The sequence below is a fragment of the Leptinotarsa decemlineata genome, unplaced genomic scaffold (genome assembly GCF_025532065.1).
Source record: "Leptinotarsa decemlineata unplaced genomic scaffold, Ldec_3_MD MMD2_tig00000199_RagTag_RagTag, whole genome shotgun sequence".
Lineage (NCBI taxonomy): Eukaryota > Metazoa > Arthropoda > Insecta > Coleoptera > Chrysomelidae > Leptinotarsa > Leptinotarsa decemlineata.
Window position 1 is genome coordinate 9,918,228 of NW_027412544.1, and position 17,342 is coordinate 9,935,569.

Below are 17,342 nucleotides of genomic sequence, written 5' to 3' on the forward strand. Positions count from 1 at the left end.
AACAGAAATTTACCTTTTCTACCCCTATATAAAGTTCTCCATTATTATTCTTGATTTTTTTTTTAGATCGTGGACAGTAAATAGTCTCAGAAATGGTTTTTAAAAATCCCTTAACAAAAACCAAGAACCTTCAAATATTCTCTTTCTCAAATATTTAATTTATCATTATATCAAATATCTTCCATAAAAAACAGAGCTATAACAGAATATTCTCCGCAAACAAACTGTCAGCAGGGGGTTACAATTTGAATCAATAATTACTTTTTTGATGTTCAAATAGTTGAAAATAGTATTACAAATAAAGACTTATGAATAATAATAAACGCTATCTTCACATATATAAACTCTTTCAAAAAGCAGCATCATCAGTAATTCGCTAGATACCGAATAGTATTCAATCCCAGTAATTCTTATCTTCAACTACCAAAATGAAATACTTAGTAGCATTTGTTTTTCTTGCAATTGTTGTAGTGGCAAAGTGCCAAGATGCAGGAGATGAACCAGTTGAAGAAAAATTGACGAAAGGTAAAATATTTGAATTATATGTCACAGATACATGAATGTGCCATAACTTACTCCATACATTACTTCCATGAACATAATGGCAAATTTTACTTACATACAGGGTATGTGAAGTGAATTTGCGAAAGAATGATACTGTAATAATAGATAATAGGTACTTTCGGCATTAGAACATTCGTTATTAAGACCCAACGAAACAGAACTCATATAATAGAACTATTTTATTCTTCTATGATTTATAAATACTATAAAAATTATGTCAAAGTCTATATTGCTGAGAACTATGAACTGTTGAATTCGTACAAATGTACCCAAATTATGTAAATTTCAAGCAAGTAATTGATGAAGACAATGTGGAAGACCCATCATTTCATTATATAATTACACTATATTCAGATATTAGATGAATTCAAATAAAGTGACATAATTGCTGGAATGTAGCTTTACCGTATAGTCAGTGGGCATACTTGAAGACTGGCTATAAATCAAATCATCTAAAAGAACAATTCGTTCAGGCCAGTCTCAACACCCTACACAGTAGGTTAATGGACTGACACCTATCAGAAAACAACTACTCCCCTGGCTAATACCACGAAGGGCGTTGGATTATATCCGACAGGTGTCAGTGCAGGATTCTTCACTGAAGTTATTCCTGCATATGCTGTTGGCGATACAACTGCCGCAATAGATTTTCAATTATTGGAACACACTTGCAGACCGGTTTCGGGCTGTTTGGCCACTCGTCAGTGCAAGGTAGTGTATATCATCAACATAAAGTCGATGATTTCCGATAATTGAAAATCGAATTCCGTCAGAGTATCATTCCTCGAACTAAGCTGAAGACTACAACAAACAACAGGTTTGTCGTCGCTCCATCTGCCTGTGAACGAGGTAACCAACTGCATATCCAAATTTGTCCAATTCCTCGTAAAAGGAAAGAAATCTTTCACGTATAGTCAGTGGGCATACTTGAAGACTGGCTATAAATCAAATCATCTAAAAGAACAATTCGTTCAGGCCAGTCTCAACACCCTACACAGTAGGTTAATGGACTGACACCTATCAGAAAACAACTACTCCCACTCGTCAGTGCAAGGTAGTGTATATCATCAACATAAAGTCGATGATTTCCGATAATTGAAAATCGAATTCCGTGGCCAAACAGCCCGAAACCGGTCTGCAAGTGTGTTCCAATAATTGAAAATCTATTGCGGCAGTTGTATCGCCAACAGCATATGCAGGAATAACTTCAGTGAAGAATCCTGCACTGACACCTGTCGGATATAATCCAACGCCCTTCGTGGTATTAGCCAGGGGAGTAGTTGTTTTCTGATAGGTGTCAGTCCATTAACCTACTGTGTAGGGTGTTGAGACTGGCCTGAACGAATTGTTCTTTTAGATGATTTGATGTAGCTTTAGATCAAAATGGAATAACTTGAAAGTATTATGCAAGTTAAAGATCATTGGTGAAAGAAAAATCCAAAAACATTAATACTGAAGAAGATTTTCATGGTCAAAAACTAACTTAGAAAATGTAAAGAGAACATAGTTCAAGCAATAAAAGGACACGTGATCACATTGAATAATAATTCGGGACACTAAAGAAAATAGTTCATGTCAAATATCATTTATTCCTCAAAAATGTGATAGGTACTGAACTCCAAGATTCAAATCGTTGAATTTGAAAATAATTATATCCAATGGAGTGTTTCAACTTTTCAATTTTCACTCATTCTAATGAATGGTGATTGTGTAGCAAAAAGTGTTATAGTGATTTTTCACTAAGTTCATGTTGCTATGTTGTAGACTGAAGTACTCACTTTTTTTCTGTTTCAGAACAAGTGCTTGACAAAATTAATTCACAACTTCCACCCGATAATGGAATATGTTTCAATCCAAGATGTAAGTTGAATTGTGTAGCAGAAGGTCATAAAGCAGGATATTGTGCAGCAAATATATGTACTTGCATTGTGTAACTTTTGCATAATGAACGGATATCGAAACCAAATCGAATTATTCAGTTTTAACAGATTTTTTGGAATATAATAAATAATAAACCATTCACTTAATGTCTAATTATTTCCACTCGCCCACTCATCAGAACACCATGTATTATCGGGTGTAAGAAAGCCATTTTCAACATATTTTCGTAAATATTACGAAAATATTCAAAGTATTTTATGATTATATTATAAACAAATCACCGAAAGAGAAGGAAACAACATGAAATATCGCACATCAAAGTTATCATATAAGCACTGCAATTTGAATAAAAATTTTGTCAAACTCACGTGAATTTACTTGTTTAATTTTTCACAAAAGTGAATCGAAATAGTTGAAAGATATAACAGGTTCTGAATTCATAATATAACTCTTGAATTAGCCCAAAATAATCGTATCCAAATTTTATTTCATTTCTTAAATGCGTGAATAGAATATGTCAAAAACTTTCTGAGAAGTAAAATATCTGATTACAATAAGTAACCAATTGCAAAAATGAAATCACATATTCCTCAAGTGGTAACATACATTTATCTATCAAATTTATTGGCGTTAATTATCTGTTATGTAGAAGACGTAAACTTAAAAGCGCTATGAAGAACAAAGAAATTATGAATAATCCAACGACACGATGATTTCATCAATTCAATAATAATAATAAAATATATTTAATCGAAATTTTAAAAAAAATATTTGAAACAGGGAAATTAAATTTCAGGTAACACACTCTCATTTGCAGGAAAAAATTCAAACTAGTTACTGGTTCTATCACAACTATAAAAAAAATATGATTCTTTTTATTTAAGCATTCATCTTCTTTGTTTGCGTGGCAATTTTTTTTTTCATCAACTAGGATAAAAAGTTATTAGATAACTGAATTCCGCAACTCCTGAATAGAAATTCAGAATTGTTACCCAGAGAAAGTCCGTTCATTTCGAAAAATATTTGTGTAGTTTGAAAATAATATAAAATAAGGATAAAAAACTTTTAAAACAAGCTTTTATTTAGGTGCCCTAAAAAGATCAAAATAAAATTTTAAATCACACAAACCACATTCATTTATGACTTTACAGAATTGAAATTATAATAAAAGCTTGTCGCGATGCCTAGAAGAAATCTCTACATATTCAGTCAGATCAAATTTAAATTAAGAAACATTCTGACAGATCAACTAGGTACTGCAATAAATATCAAACCCGATAAATCCCATGTGTACAAAAAAGGTATTCAAGGTTGAAGTTCCACATTTTAAGCATTCACGGTACTTTTATTTAATTACAAACATTATGAATTGCTTACAAGTTTAGTAGGTGCCTACCTAATTACAAAATTTCAATTACAAATTGCGATCGCGACAAGCTTTTATTATAATTTCATTTCTGTAAAGTCATAAATGAATGTGGTTAATGTGATTTGAAATTTCATTTTGATCTTTTTAGGGCAACTTCTTTTAAAAGTTTTTTATCATTATTTTTTTTATATTTTTTAGTTTCAATCGATATATAGTTATCGATCAATACGAAAGTCCATCTATAAAACGGAGAGTCCTTCAACAGAAAAACTTAAGGAACAGGGAAAACTAATATTAAGATAAACTATATTCTATAGAAGTAGGTAGGTACCTACTCCTCCGGCATACCTTATAGAAGAATTCGCTTGTTATATTTCTTAGTCTATTCATTTCATTGATGGCGTCATTATTACATGGCCGAGTCCCCGTTAATTTCGAACAGTCTAATTCTTCTATCAGGAGGCCTTTGGCGTTTCAAGTTAACGCTTTCATTGGTAAGTTTTTCATTTCGTTTCAATTTCTCTTTCTCTAACCTTCTTTTCCTTTGTGTTGATGTTTCTTTATTTCCCATAGTGTTCTCAAGAGTACCAAAGATTTATTTGTCAACCCTCCCAGAGCTTCGTTTAGCAGGGTAAAAGCAGGGTGCGGTACACCCTGTGATGTCGTTCACGACATCATTTTACACCCTGATGACACTCAGTCATGGGCCCGGCCTCACCTTGACTTGGTTGGTAATTTGGTGAAAGATGCGCCAATTGTTTCAGCTTAGAGCTTACTCGTGCTTGACGAAACACCGTTTCGGGTTTGATTTTGGAGTTTTCCTTCTCCCAGACGGGTTGCAGACCAATGCTAATGACGCCCATCTCACCAAATTACACAAGTCTTCGTATGCCTCTTGTGTCTGTTGCTCACATTGCGTGATGGACCCTCTTACTCTGGGAACTTAGAGGGTGGTACATAATAATCTTTTTTACAATGCAAATAAATATGGGTTCTTACAACCTACTACACCATTTATTGTCTTCTTTTTAGAGTCGGGAAGTAGGTATTCAAAGGTAAAGAAAAGGTTCAAGAAATATATTTGTTTTATTGAAGCCAATCCTGGATGAGGCATATATTTCATGGTAGGCCTACCAACTGCCTATCATAAACGAATGCGTATACAAAATTTCATGTCCCTGCTATTTACCGCTAAAGAGATCTCTTGTTCGGAGCCAATCCTGGCAGCAGCATCAGGTCACGTTTATGATTAACATGCATTGTCATCGGTTCTGGACCAGCATGCAAAATTTCAGGTCAATCGGATACCGGGAAGTGGATCAAATTAAACTTGCAAGATTTGTTAACATACATACAAGTCAAGTTAAATGAAAGCTTTTAATGATAAAACGATGAAAACAGAAATAATTTTAATAATTGCGGAATTATCACTTTTCATCTTTATACACACAGTGTCAATAAACCTACGGATTATTTTTTGAGATAAATTACACCCAAAGATATTTTGTTTACCTTATAGTGGAAAAATAACACGTGTTGGTTTGAATGTAAATATTGAATTGATGTTCCAAGAAAAACAGATGATTTCTTGTTGACGAACGAATGTAAATATCAGTTGTTTTTATAGAAACGCACATTCACACAGAGATCCACTAGCCTCACATGAAAAAGAATCACTAATCGATCATCTTCTTCATTTCATGAGTATTAAAGCTGATTGAAGCATTTTAAAGATACCTGATGAAATCATGAATCAAAACATACATAATCAGTTTTAATTTATTTCGGAGTTGAAATAAATATGCAGAGCGACCCAAAAATGTTAAAAATAAGCATAAGTGGTGAAGATACTGACTGTTCTGGGCCACTTACTATCTTACATAGCCTATTACATCGCAATGCAACTGTAGTATGAACAGTCTCAGAAGACCGAAGACCGGAGTAACTGCAAGAAGGCTATTTCCCGGGTTTTCTGGCCGTGGTCTGCAGGTTTTTATGCCTGACGTTTCGTCTACCGCTAGGACATTTTCAAAGGCGATGTAGTAACGGTGGAAAACACGGGCTGGTGCTCTGGTGCTTATTTCTGTTATATTCAACGCATTAACTAATGCAGTGGATACAACAGGGACAAGAACCAGTGTACCAGCTCGGGTATTGCGACCATTACCACATCGTCTTTGAAAATGTCTACCGCAGCAGTAGACGAAACGTCAGGCATAAAAACCTTTAGATACCGGCCAGAAATCCCGGAAAATTGCCTTTATATAAGGGGTACTATTTATATTTCGAAAATAGCATGTAAAAACAAAAGTTTTTTAATGAAAATGGCTTTACTTTTTTTCGAAATATTCCCCTTGATGATCAATACACTTTTGTCGTTTGGTTTGAGTTCATTCGAAGTTACCTAACTATTGCATTACAGAGGAGGGTTGAAATGTATAAATAGCAAACTTTTCCTATTTTTCTCGTTGTCTAAATATATAACAAAATATTGATAAACGTATTAAATTTACTTGCAACTTCCCAAAAACCTTCTCTGGCCGAGTGGAAGTGCAAAAACTTCTACAATATTTTTATGTGTTGGTGTATTCATTCATTTTGTTTTATTTCTGTATGTCTGTTATACCTATCAATGCAATACAAACATTATTATTCATGGTGTGTAGATTTTCATGACCGGTGTCTGAGAAACTGTCGGATGTTTCTCGGGTAATTACTTGTGGTCTGCAGATTCTTATACTTGACGTATTGTCTGCTACTGCGGCGGACATTATCAAAGGCGATGCGGCAAGAGTTGAAGTGATATAGATCACTTTGATGAGTTTCGGGTTTCTGATGCTGAAGCAGGCAGAAGTAGTAGCCTACCATGAGAAGGAATAGCCTTCTTGTCCAGTGTTGTTTTGGTGTTACTTCAGTTACAAAGTGTTACGTGTTTGACGTTGAAAACTTGAAAAATACTGAGTTACGTTTTTGTCCATTTTGTTACATTTTGAGAAATTTCCATTTGACAGTTCACCCAGAAAAAAATTACAATTAATGCTTCAAAACTGACAGATAACGTATAACAACTGAGAGTGAACGTATCGAGACCGATGATTGAAAACCATTTTAACACGTTTCCTTTCAGTTTTGGTACGTCAACTATCACTTTTAAATATAAATCAGCTGGAGTTCTTTTTCGAATTAAAGTGTTGAGAACCACGTGGGAAACGAGGTGAATTTAAAAGTTAGTGTGGAAATTGGTGTTTTTTATCAATCACTAAGCTAATTTTGTGAGTGCGACCCTACAAAACATTAGTGAGTCAAACTTTCTATATTAATTCTATTGGTGCTTTAAGTTGCAAAACTTTCACTTGCTTAGCTTTGTGTAGTCTTAACAGTCGATGGGGGACGAATCCCCCGGTCCCCCTGGGAGCCATTCCTCAGATACAAACATGACAATAGATAATACAAACCTAATATTAAATAATCTTCTATCCCCTTCCTCTCAAACATTTATTAAATCCTTGCATCAAATGTCCCCTGCATAGTCCCAGGCAATAGAAAAATTATACTCCGAACTCAGTATTCTATCAGAACAATTTAAAAATGACCAAACTATGCTTATCCAAATTAATGAATTGTATCGAAAGCTACAAAGGAAAATTAATTTCACTAGTTCGGACTTCCATTGTCTATTATATAAAATGATTTGAAATCCCTGAAACAAGTAAAAAAGAATAATTAAAAAAGAATAGTTGAAAATAACAATTATATTAAGCAACAATAAACCTGAAATGAAATGATAGTAAAATAACCTACGAGTAAAAATATAATAATTGAATAAATAAAAATTAAAGGAATGCAAAAAGAAAATAATAAAAATAAAAAAGTGTAGAGATTCCAAGTCACGTTAGTTCACGACGTTTCGATTGTTGGTATCTACAATCGTCTTCGGGTGATGAAGACGATTGTAGATACCAACAATCGAAACGTCGTGAACTAACGTGACTTGGAATCTCTACACTTTTTTATTTTTATTATTTTCTTTTTGCATTCCTTTAATTTTTATTTATTCAATTATTATATTTTTACTCGTAGGTTATTTTACTATCATTTCATTTCAGGTTTATTGTTGCTTAATATAATTGTTATTTTCAACTATTCTTTTTTAATTATTCTTTTTTACTTGTTTCAGGGATTTCAAATCATTTTATATAATAGACAATGGAAGTCCGAACTAGTGAAATTCATCACGAAACATTGTCAATCACCTTCAAACAAAGGAAAATTACCTACACCAACACTGATTTTGGACCTTTCTTGGTTATGGTTGAGAAAAAGCAAGGAACCTCATTACATCCCATGGATTTGGGCAAAATATTTCACCATGCGAATATTAAAAATATAATAAGCTTTACCAAAAAGGGTAATAACCGAATAGTAGTACAGTCTTCTAATCCACAAGATGCAAATGAATTGTTAACCAATTCAACGATTCTTTCGAAAGGCTATGCAGCATATATACCTCAACGCTTCATAACAATTAAGGGTATCATTCGAGACGTGAGCCTATCAATTGATGCAGAAGATGTTATTGAATTTGGTAAATCCTCCCTAAAAATCATTAAGGCTCATCGATTCAATAGGAAAATTACAATTGATGGAGAAGTATCATATGTGCCATCCACAACTATGCTAGTTACTTTTCAAGGTAACACACTGCCACATGATGTAAATATTTTTAAATATTCTACACGAGTCGAGGCATACATACCGCCTATCCGTCAATGTCAAAACTGCCTTCATTTTGGCCACCCAGCCAAGAACTGCCGAAGTGCAGCACGATGTCCTCGTTGCGGAGAGAACCATAACAGTAATTGTACGGTTCCTATCAAATGCATCTTTTGTGATGGACAACATTTAGCCAACGACAAGAAAAATTGTAAGAAATTTGAAGGGCAGGGTTTAATTAATGAACTAATGCAACATAAGAATATGTCTTACTATGAAGCAGCACAAGTATATCCTCCATTGAAACGAAGAGAAGGTCTACGATCCTTCCAGCGTAGCAGTCATAACTTTCCTTCTATAGCCCATAAAAACAACAGTAAAAACTCTTACGCCAGAATAACAACACAGACAAAACGCAGGAGACCGTCTCCAATAGAAAAGCCAGGATATGACGAAGTAGCTCATCGAAACCTATTACTTCCTCAATCACATCATACGCCTGTAAATTATCCAATCTACAATAGTTCCTTTTATCACAATACCACTCCCTTGGAAACTACATCCCCACTTGGGGGTTAATACCTCAGATTCCTCCAATGGAACTGCCAGTATTTCTGTGATACCAAACATCCCTTCTGAGATTAGAGACGAATCAAATCACACTTTTCAACAAAATCAAGTTATCAAAGACTTTTTTGGGAAGCTTACATACAATAACAAAACGTACAAATAGTAATTATAAACACAGTACTTATATTATGTTAATTCATTATAATTTTTATAAAAACAAAACAAATATTACAACCATAACTGCCGCTGTCAACATTGGTGATATTTCAACATTTTCAATATATATTAGGGTTAAGGAGAGGAAAACATTCTCGTCTTCTTCTTGTTTTTTTAATTCAGACTCGATGGCAACGTTAGAAAGTTATAAATGCCACGATTCGCGACACTTGAGGGATTTAATTCCCTGGCTGATCAAACCTAAAGAATGGGATTTCTACCCCTGTGTTGGACATACCCTTCAATCGACAGATATCCTACCAGGGTATTACATAATTCACAAGTTAATATTTTTAGCGATCGCTTTATATTTGATATTATGTATAAATAATCAGTTGTCGGAAGCGTCCGATTGGGGAGTGCATGGCACTCTGATCTCTAACACTCATATAACTAATATCAACGTTAGGTTTTTTCCAAACCACAAATACTTGACGCACTTATTGAGCAACTGGATTGTGAGACCAATAAAACGCTATTTCAAAACCTATCTCAATAAACAATTGTTAATTAATGGCTTTAAAGATTTTTCATTGGAACATACGTAGTTATTACCAAAATCATGACTTATTGGTGTCATACATTCGAGATCACGCGGAGTATATCATAGCACTCAATGAAACTTTCCTACAACCACACTACTGCACCAAATTGAGGGGTTTCAATCACATAAGATGGGACAGAGAGGACGGACGAGGCGGAGTCGCAATTTTTATTAAAAACCACATCCCTTGTAACAGTATCGACTTCAGCAATATTCCGATGCATGATAATATACAAGTAGTAGGTATTGAAATGAAACATATGATGCTTATTTTTTTTATTCCATGTTAATATACAATTTGTTGTATGACATACATAATTAATAAATTTCAATTATCTTGAATGAGTAACTTTCACCTAGACATTGAAATGCCTGTATTGTGATCTGTTACTCACCAAGATAAGAGCTCAGTGAGTACATTTTATAAAATAATAAAAAAATATGATAATATTATAATAATTCATGGTAATACGATTAGTGAGAAAGAGAAAAAAATAAAATAAACATTTTTTTTTTCAAACTCTGAGGAAACAAAAACAAAAAAAAAATACAATATACAAATACAATATACAACAATATACAAATGGTATAGGAGTTGCTATTCAATGTGTAAAATTCTTTTTTATTCCTTTTAGTATATGTCAAATTTTTGAGGGTTTTCGATTATGAATTGTTTGAGCTTTTGTTTGAATTTATTAATTCCTTTGATAATTTTCAATTCTACTGGGAGTATGTTGTATAATTTCGGACCATAATAAAACACGAATCTTTGTGTATGGCTTTTCTTGTATAGAGGTATTTTGATATTTAAATTCTCGATTGCTCTAGTTCTTACCGTTATACGTGGTTATACGTGTTGAGTAATTACTAAATTTCGGGAACATCCATATTAGACACAGGTAACTGTATAATGATCTTACGTTTAGTAATTTAGTCTCTTGATATAAATGATCCGTTGAAAATCGTCTATTTTTTTTCAAAATTATTTTCAAAATTGAGTTCTGTGTTATTTGTAAGCTGTTAATGTGGTTGTCGAAAGTACCCCCCCATGATGTCATGCAATATCTTATAATGGATTCTGCCAAAGACTGATATATTAATAATAAGTTTTTTTTAGAAAGAATATCTCTGAGACTATGAAATTTACGCATGAGTAGCCTCATCCTTTGTATTACATATGAAATTTGTTTGTCCCATCTCATATGTTGATCAATAACAAGACCCAAATATTTAATGGATACAGTTTTTTCTATTATCGGGCATTTACAATTGTAATTTTTTTCAGTTCATTAATATGCGGCTGATCATCTGAATTTAGTGAAAAAGTCATAAATTTTGTTTTATTCACATTTAGACTCAATAGATTATTATTCAGCCAAAGAAGAATTTTTCTCACATTGATTTCAGCAGTTTCATAGACTGTATCCCAACTATCACCAGTAAAGATCAAGGCCGTATCATCAGCATAACACACTATATGACCGTGAAATTCATTAATTTGTGTAATTGCGTTTATGTAAACAAGAAAAAGAATCGGGCCAAGTACTGTACCCTGGGGTATACCAACATTGATTTGTAATGTTGTACTGAGCTTGCTACCAATTTTGACAGTTTGAGTCCGTTCTTTTGAATAATTCTGCATTAGTTGCAAAGCATGACCTCTAATACCATAATTACACAATTTTTGGAGTAGGATTTCATGTGACACAGTATCGAACGCCTTTGCCAAGTCCATAAATACCGCAAGACATTTCGAAGACTTGTCCAAGGCCCCTACTGTTTGTTCTACGAAGTCGAGCACGGCATTTTCTGTATTCGATTTGTTTATGAACCCGAATTGTTGTTGTGTTATTACCTGATGTTTACTAAAGAAATCCATTATTCGATTTTTGACAGATTGTTCGAATAGTTTCGCAAAATTATTGATGACAGAAATTGGTCGGTAATTGCATATTTCACTTTGACTTCCAGATTTAAAGACTGGAGTTATTCTACTAACTTTCCACTGAGACGGTACATTACCCTTTTTGTAACACAAGTTAATCAAATGAACTAGTGGTTTCAATAGGTATTGATGTATATGTTTTATCAGTTTGCTAGTTATTTCGTCAGGACCTGGTGCACTATAGTTTTTTAACTTAGAAATTAGACATATTATTTCATTTTCTGTCACTGGTTTGAAAAATAAGGAGGATGCTACTTTGGTATCATTTAAAAAGTTTTTGGGTAGGTCACATTTTTTCAATTTTTTTTGCCATATTTGCACCTACACTATGAAAAAAGTTATTGAACAGATTAGCTTTTTCTTCATTACAACTTACGGTTTCACCATTTCCTTTATTGATTGTTGTGCTTTCTACATTATTTCTATTTGCATCCATGTTTGTGATATCTTTGATTATTTTCCAAGTTTGTTTACAGTTGCCATTAACCTCTTGTAGTTTATTTTTATAATAATCATTTTTTGTTCTTTTATTAAGTTATTGAGTTTATTTCTATAGTCCTTATATTTTCTTTCATTTTCTTGAGTATTTTTAAGCAGAAATGTTTTTTTTAGGCTATCCCTCGTTTTAATCGACTGTATCAGTCCTAATGTTATCCAAGGTTTTAGCTTTTTGTTTCTTTTGTTATTTATAATGTTCGTTTTAGTTGATTCCGTGATATATTTTTTCAGTTTATCTATAAATTTATTGTATGAAATTTGTAGCTCATTGCATGATAAAATTTCATTCCAATTGTCTCTATTCAATAGTGCTTTCAGTTTACCGAAATTTATTGTTTTGAAATTTGTTATTGTCGGTGGTGCATTCGCTTTCGGTAATCGGGAGATATATATAAATGTTGCATAATGATCTGTCAAGCTACTGTGAATAACAGATGGGTCAACATTTATTTTATGGTTTATAAAATTATTTTTGTTAATAAAAATATGATCAATGATGGCGTTACAGTCTTTTGTTTCTCTTGTGGGAACGTTAATGCATGAATGGAAACCATTTTCGCTCATTATATTTTTATATAGGTTAGTGTGTTGTGTAATCATATCCTGTAGATTAATATTAATATCTCCTAAAAAAAGTTCAATAGTTTTTTTATTATAATTTAAAAAATAATTCTGCAGATCAAGTAAGTAGGTTGGCAAATCGATAGAAGGGGGCCGGTATGAGGCTGTAATTCCTATTTCAATATTGTTATTCGAATGATTCTGGAAAAATGTTATCCTCAATAGTTTTGTGTCGGTTAAAGAAATGATTTGGACATTAGCTGAAATAGTTTTTTTGATATAAACAATCAGCCCGTCATTTTGATTTATTTTAGACTCATTATAATAAATAGCAAAATTCTGTAAATTAAATTCACTCACCTCTTCTACTTTCCATGTTTCTGATAGAACAATTACGTCTAATTTGTCCAAATCTTCTTGTAAATAAAGAAGGAGCTCATCAAAATTTTTTCTTATACTCCGAATGTTGAAATGAACAATTCCTATATCACCAACTCGTCTGATTTTATCTCCACAAAAGTAATCATGTAAGTCATCATAAACATTTGTTTTTGTTTCCTCATCGTTATCCAAACTATTAAGTACTTCGAGCATATGTAAGTAAATAAGCTAATATATATACAAATTTTAACATACACCCAAACTCCAATATTTTAATGTAAATCTAAAAAACATTATATATAATCATATAAACAGAGACATGAACATGAATATGGAAAAATATATCATCATTATATCAGTTTATTGAAATCTTCAGTCTTGACAATAATTATTTTAACCCCAGTATTAGCATAAATATTTCCTGAATCTGTCCATACATTATTTATACCATACTTTTCGATAGCTCTGGCTAAAAGTTTCACTCTTAAACTCGTCAGGTCCTCTCTTATTACTATTCCAGTTCCCTTGAGCATTTTTTTATTGCTATAAACTTTCTTTTTGGTTTCATGATTATTTGCTTTAATGAAAACACCTCTAGTTTTATGCTCTTCTTTCCTTCCCACTCTGTAACATATCTCTATATCTTGGTCCACTAAATTGATGCCCATTTTGGAATTGATTAAGCGTATAACTTCTTCCTTGGTTCTTTCATTCGGCTTTTCTCTAAAGTTGAAAATTCTTAAGTTACATCGTCTTGTATTCTGGTCTATGTAATCAAATCTTTTTTCTATGGAAGATTGATCAGATGTTATTTTCGCTACTGTATCTTCAAGTTGTTTCGTTCTCAGATTATATTCGGTTTTCATGTTAGAGAGTTCACACTGTACACCAGTAATTGTTTCTTCGAGTAGTGATAATTTATTTTCCAGCGTTTTTATTATAGCCTCCGATACACTGTCTACAATTGTTTTTATAAACGCTTGACTACTCAGGCACTTATTTATCGATGAATTAACTGACGATTCTATTTCTTCCCTGATTTCTCGCGTGATAACCATTTTTTTACGTTTCTATCAAAATAGTTGTGTTGATTAATATGCAATATAGCAGCAGGATGATTTTCACCTTCCTATTAGCTCTCCTAACCTTGTATTTATTTATTTCAACGGAGCTCGGGTTTATACGTCCGCACTACTCGCGTACTACCATACGCATTAGCATATATGTTCCAAGAGAAACCCCATACTTTTCACATACTCTAAACAACCTTGTGAACACATATCCAGGACCACTACTGATCATTGGGGATATGAATACACAACACCCAGCATGGGGCTCTGGCATCTCAAACAGACAAGGTTCCCAGTTGCTGGAGCTTGTTGAGGAACATGGCTTAGTCATACTAAACGATGGTACCCCTACACGACTGACTGCTCCAGGTATTAATGCAAGTGCTCCTGACATTGCCATGTATTCACCACAACTATCACACAGTATATACTGGATCGTACTCCCTGATGCTGGAATGAGTGATCATTTCTCTTTTTTATGTTGTATGAGTGATCCAAGAAACTCACAATCAAATACAACTCAACATCGGCAAACGTTCAACACTAAGAAAGCTGATAGCTTTCGATACGAGCAACAGCTACTCAACCAAATACATAATGGGGATATACCTTACGAAGATCTGGCTGCATTAGATTTAGACGCTGCTGATTCAGCAATACCAAAAAAATCTCCGGCTACAGGAACAAAACCTCAACATCACTGGTGGGACGCTAATTGCACAGCAGCAATTACAGCAAAGAAACTCGCATTTCGAGAATACAAAGACCATCCTCATATGCAAAATTATATCAATGTACGTAAGGTAAGAGCATCCACTAGAAAGCTGTTACGAGAGAAAAAGAAACAAAACTTTCAAATGTTTTGTACACAACTTTCACCTGATACTCCTATTTCTAGGGTATGGTCTTCAGTTCGAAAATTCACCAATTCCAGACAGCCATCCCGACGAAATCCTCCACTAAACAACGACATTGCTGAAGTTATGCTCCAATCTTTAACCCAACCACTCCTTTACAGCATTACTCCCATGGAAAAACCCTCATATCCAACCCAGTATACCATTCAACATAGATGAATTGCATGCCGCCCTTCGATACAAACGGGACACCGCACCGGGTCTGGATCTCATAACTTACAGTATGTTGCAGCATTTACCGCAGAACGGATTTGAGAGTCTTCTGAATATTTTCAACAGACTCCTGAATGGTTCCATTACCATCCCAATGGAGTGGAAACGGCAATTACTCTGCCTTATTCCAACACCTGGCAAGGATAATATCGACAGAGTCGGGTTGGAGACCCATTACCCTTACATCTTGTCCTGGTAAACTTTTAGAACTCATGATAAAAAACAGATTGGATTGGCACGTGGAACATCTCAATTTGCTAAATCCGCTACAGTCAGGCTTTCGACGAGGTAGAGACACTACTGAGAATCTCATTGGAATTTACTCTATCATTGCATCAAATTTAGCATCAGGTAATAACGTGGTAATGGTCTTGCTAGACATCAAGGCAGCTTACGATCACGTTCTCATACCCAAACTGTTGGAACGATTGGCTCAGTGTACAATTCCACATGATCTCGCTACATTGATAGGGCATATCTTTACTAATCGACAAGATCCAATCACAGGGCGCATAATAGCGCCTGAATCTGCTAACCGAGGTCTCCCACAAGGATCGCCAATCAGTCCTATCCTTTTCAATATTTATAGCGATCCCATAAAACATTTAGTAGAAGACCAGGTATCTTTATTTGGGTATGCTGATGATCTAGCATTGATAAACGTCGGTACAGATACTCGAAAACTTATACATGATCTCAATGTGTCTCTGGAGAGAATTCATAACTTTCTAGAAGATTATGGGCTATCTCTTTCCATCAACGATCTCCAACACGCAGTTATTTTTAGCGACTCAAAAAGCGCCCTGGCAAAAATCTCCCGGTCAACTATATCAGCAAACAGTGATTACCTTTCATTACGTACAAGACAACTGATATACAGAGCCGTCGCAAAGGGATTCAGCATACATTTGGCATGGATTCCTAGTCATTCCAACATCAAGGGTAATGATAAAGCCGATACTTTAGCCAATATTGGAAGAAATCATCCACTCTCTAATCACCCTCAAGCAGACTATAGAGAGTTTCAAGCATTATTGAAACATAATATTTGGATAGACTGGACCAATCAATATAGCGAGGACGGACAATTCAAAGCCAAACTTTACTTTTCCTCCGTACCACAACCTTACAAAACTCCATGGTTCAAGGATCTGGCTACTTGTTCTCGTAAAGAAATCGTCAATATGTGCAGAATTAGGAGCACTCATTCGCTCAATAAAGCGCATCTCCACAAAATTAAGATAGTTGATGACGACCGCTGCGAATGTGGGGAAATACAGACTCTCCTACATATATTCTTTGCCTGCCCTAATAATTCTCATAATATACAAATACTGCATGCCTCTCTTAGCATCCCTCCTTCAACCATTCAGCCTCTTACCTTCCACGATATATTTTTCAAACATGTATCACCATCTAACATACAAACCATATCCAAATTCCTGATTGCATCCAATATAAAGCTGTAGTGATCAAGACAGACCTAATACTTGTGTGCATGCAGTGCTTCGCCAATCATGACCTGATCGTAGTGTCCATACACGTAACCGTAGTGTCCATACACGTAACCGTAGTGCATCACCTCACATTAGTGCTTACACTCTAATGCAGACGGACATTGCTTGTTAACTGACCTCAAACTACAGTCGAACTTTGTTATAGCGCAAAACCAAGTGGGGTTTGGGTCCAACTCAGATCCACTTTAGTGTGGGCTCCACCTGTAGTAGCAACATGATCCTGGAACTCCTGGCTGGATAGCCCTGGCAGCTGAAGCCATTAATTGAAAATGAAGAAGAAGAATATTAGCTGGAGTTGCCAACTTCTCGGCGTGAAATGCACCGCTTTGTGTGTGACTCTTCCATAAATAACAATAATTTGTAAAATGCTACTTTCTAACACA

The 17,342-nt window shown here is 34.3% G+C and overlaps 1 long non-coding RNA gene across 1 annotated transcript; it reads left to right on the forward strand.

Moving 5' to 3' along the window:
• Positions 1 to 349: 349 nt before the first annotated feature.
• LOC111516406 (uncharacterized) lies at positions 350 to 17,119 on the forward strand. The gene is made up of 3 exons (XR_012464963.1): positions 350 to 525; positions 2,359 to 4,137; positions 17,105 to 17,119. It is a non-coding gene; the product is annotated as an uncharacterized lncRNA (long non-coding RNA).
• The last annotated feature ends 223 nt before the right edge of the window (positions 17,120 to 17,342 follow it).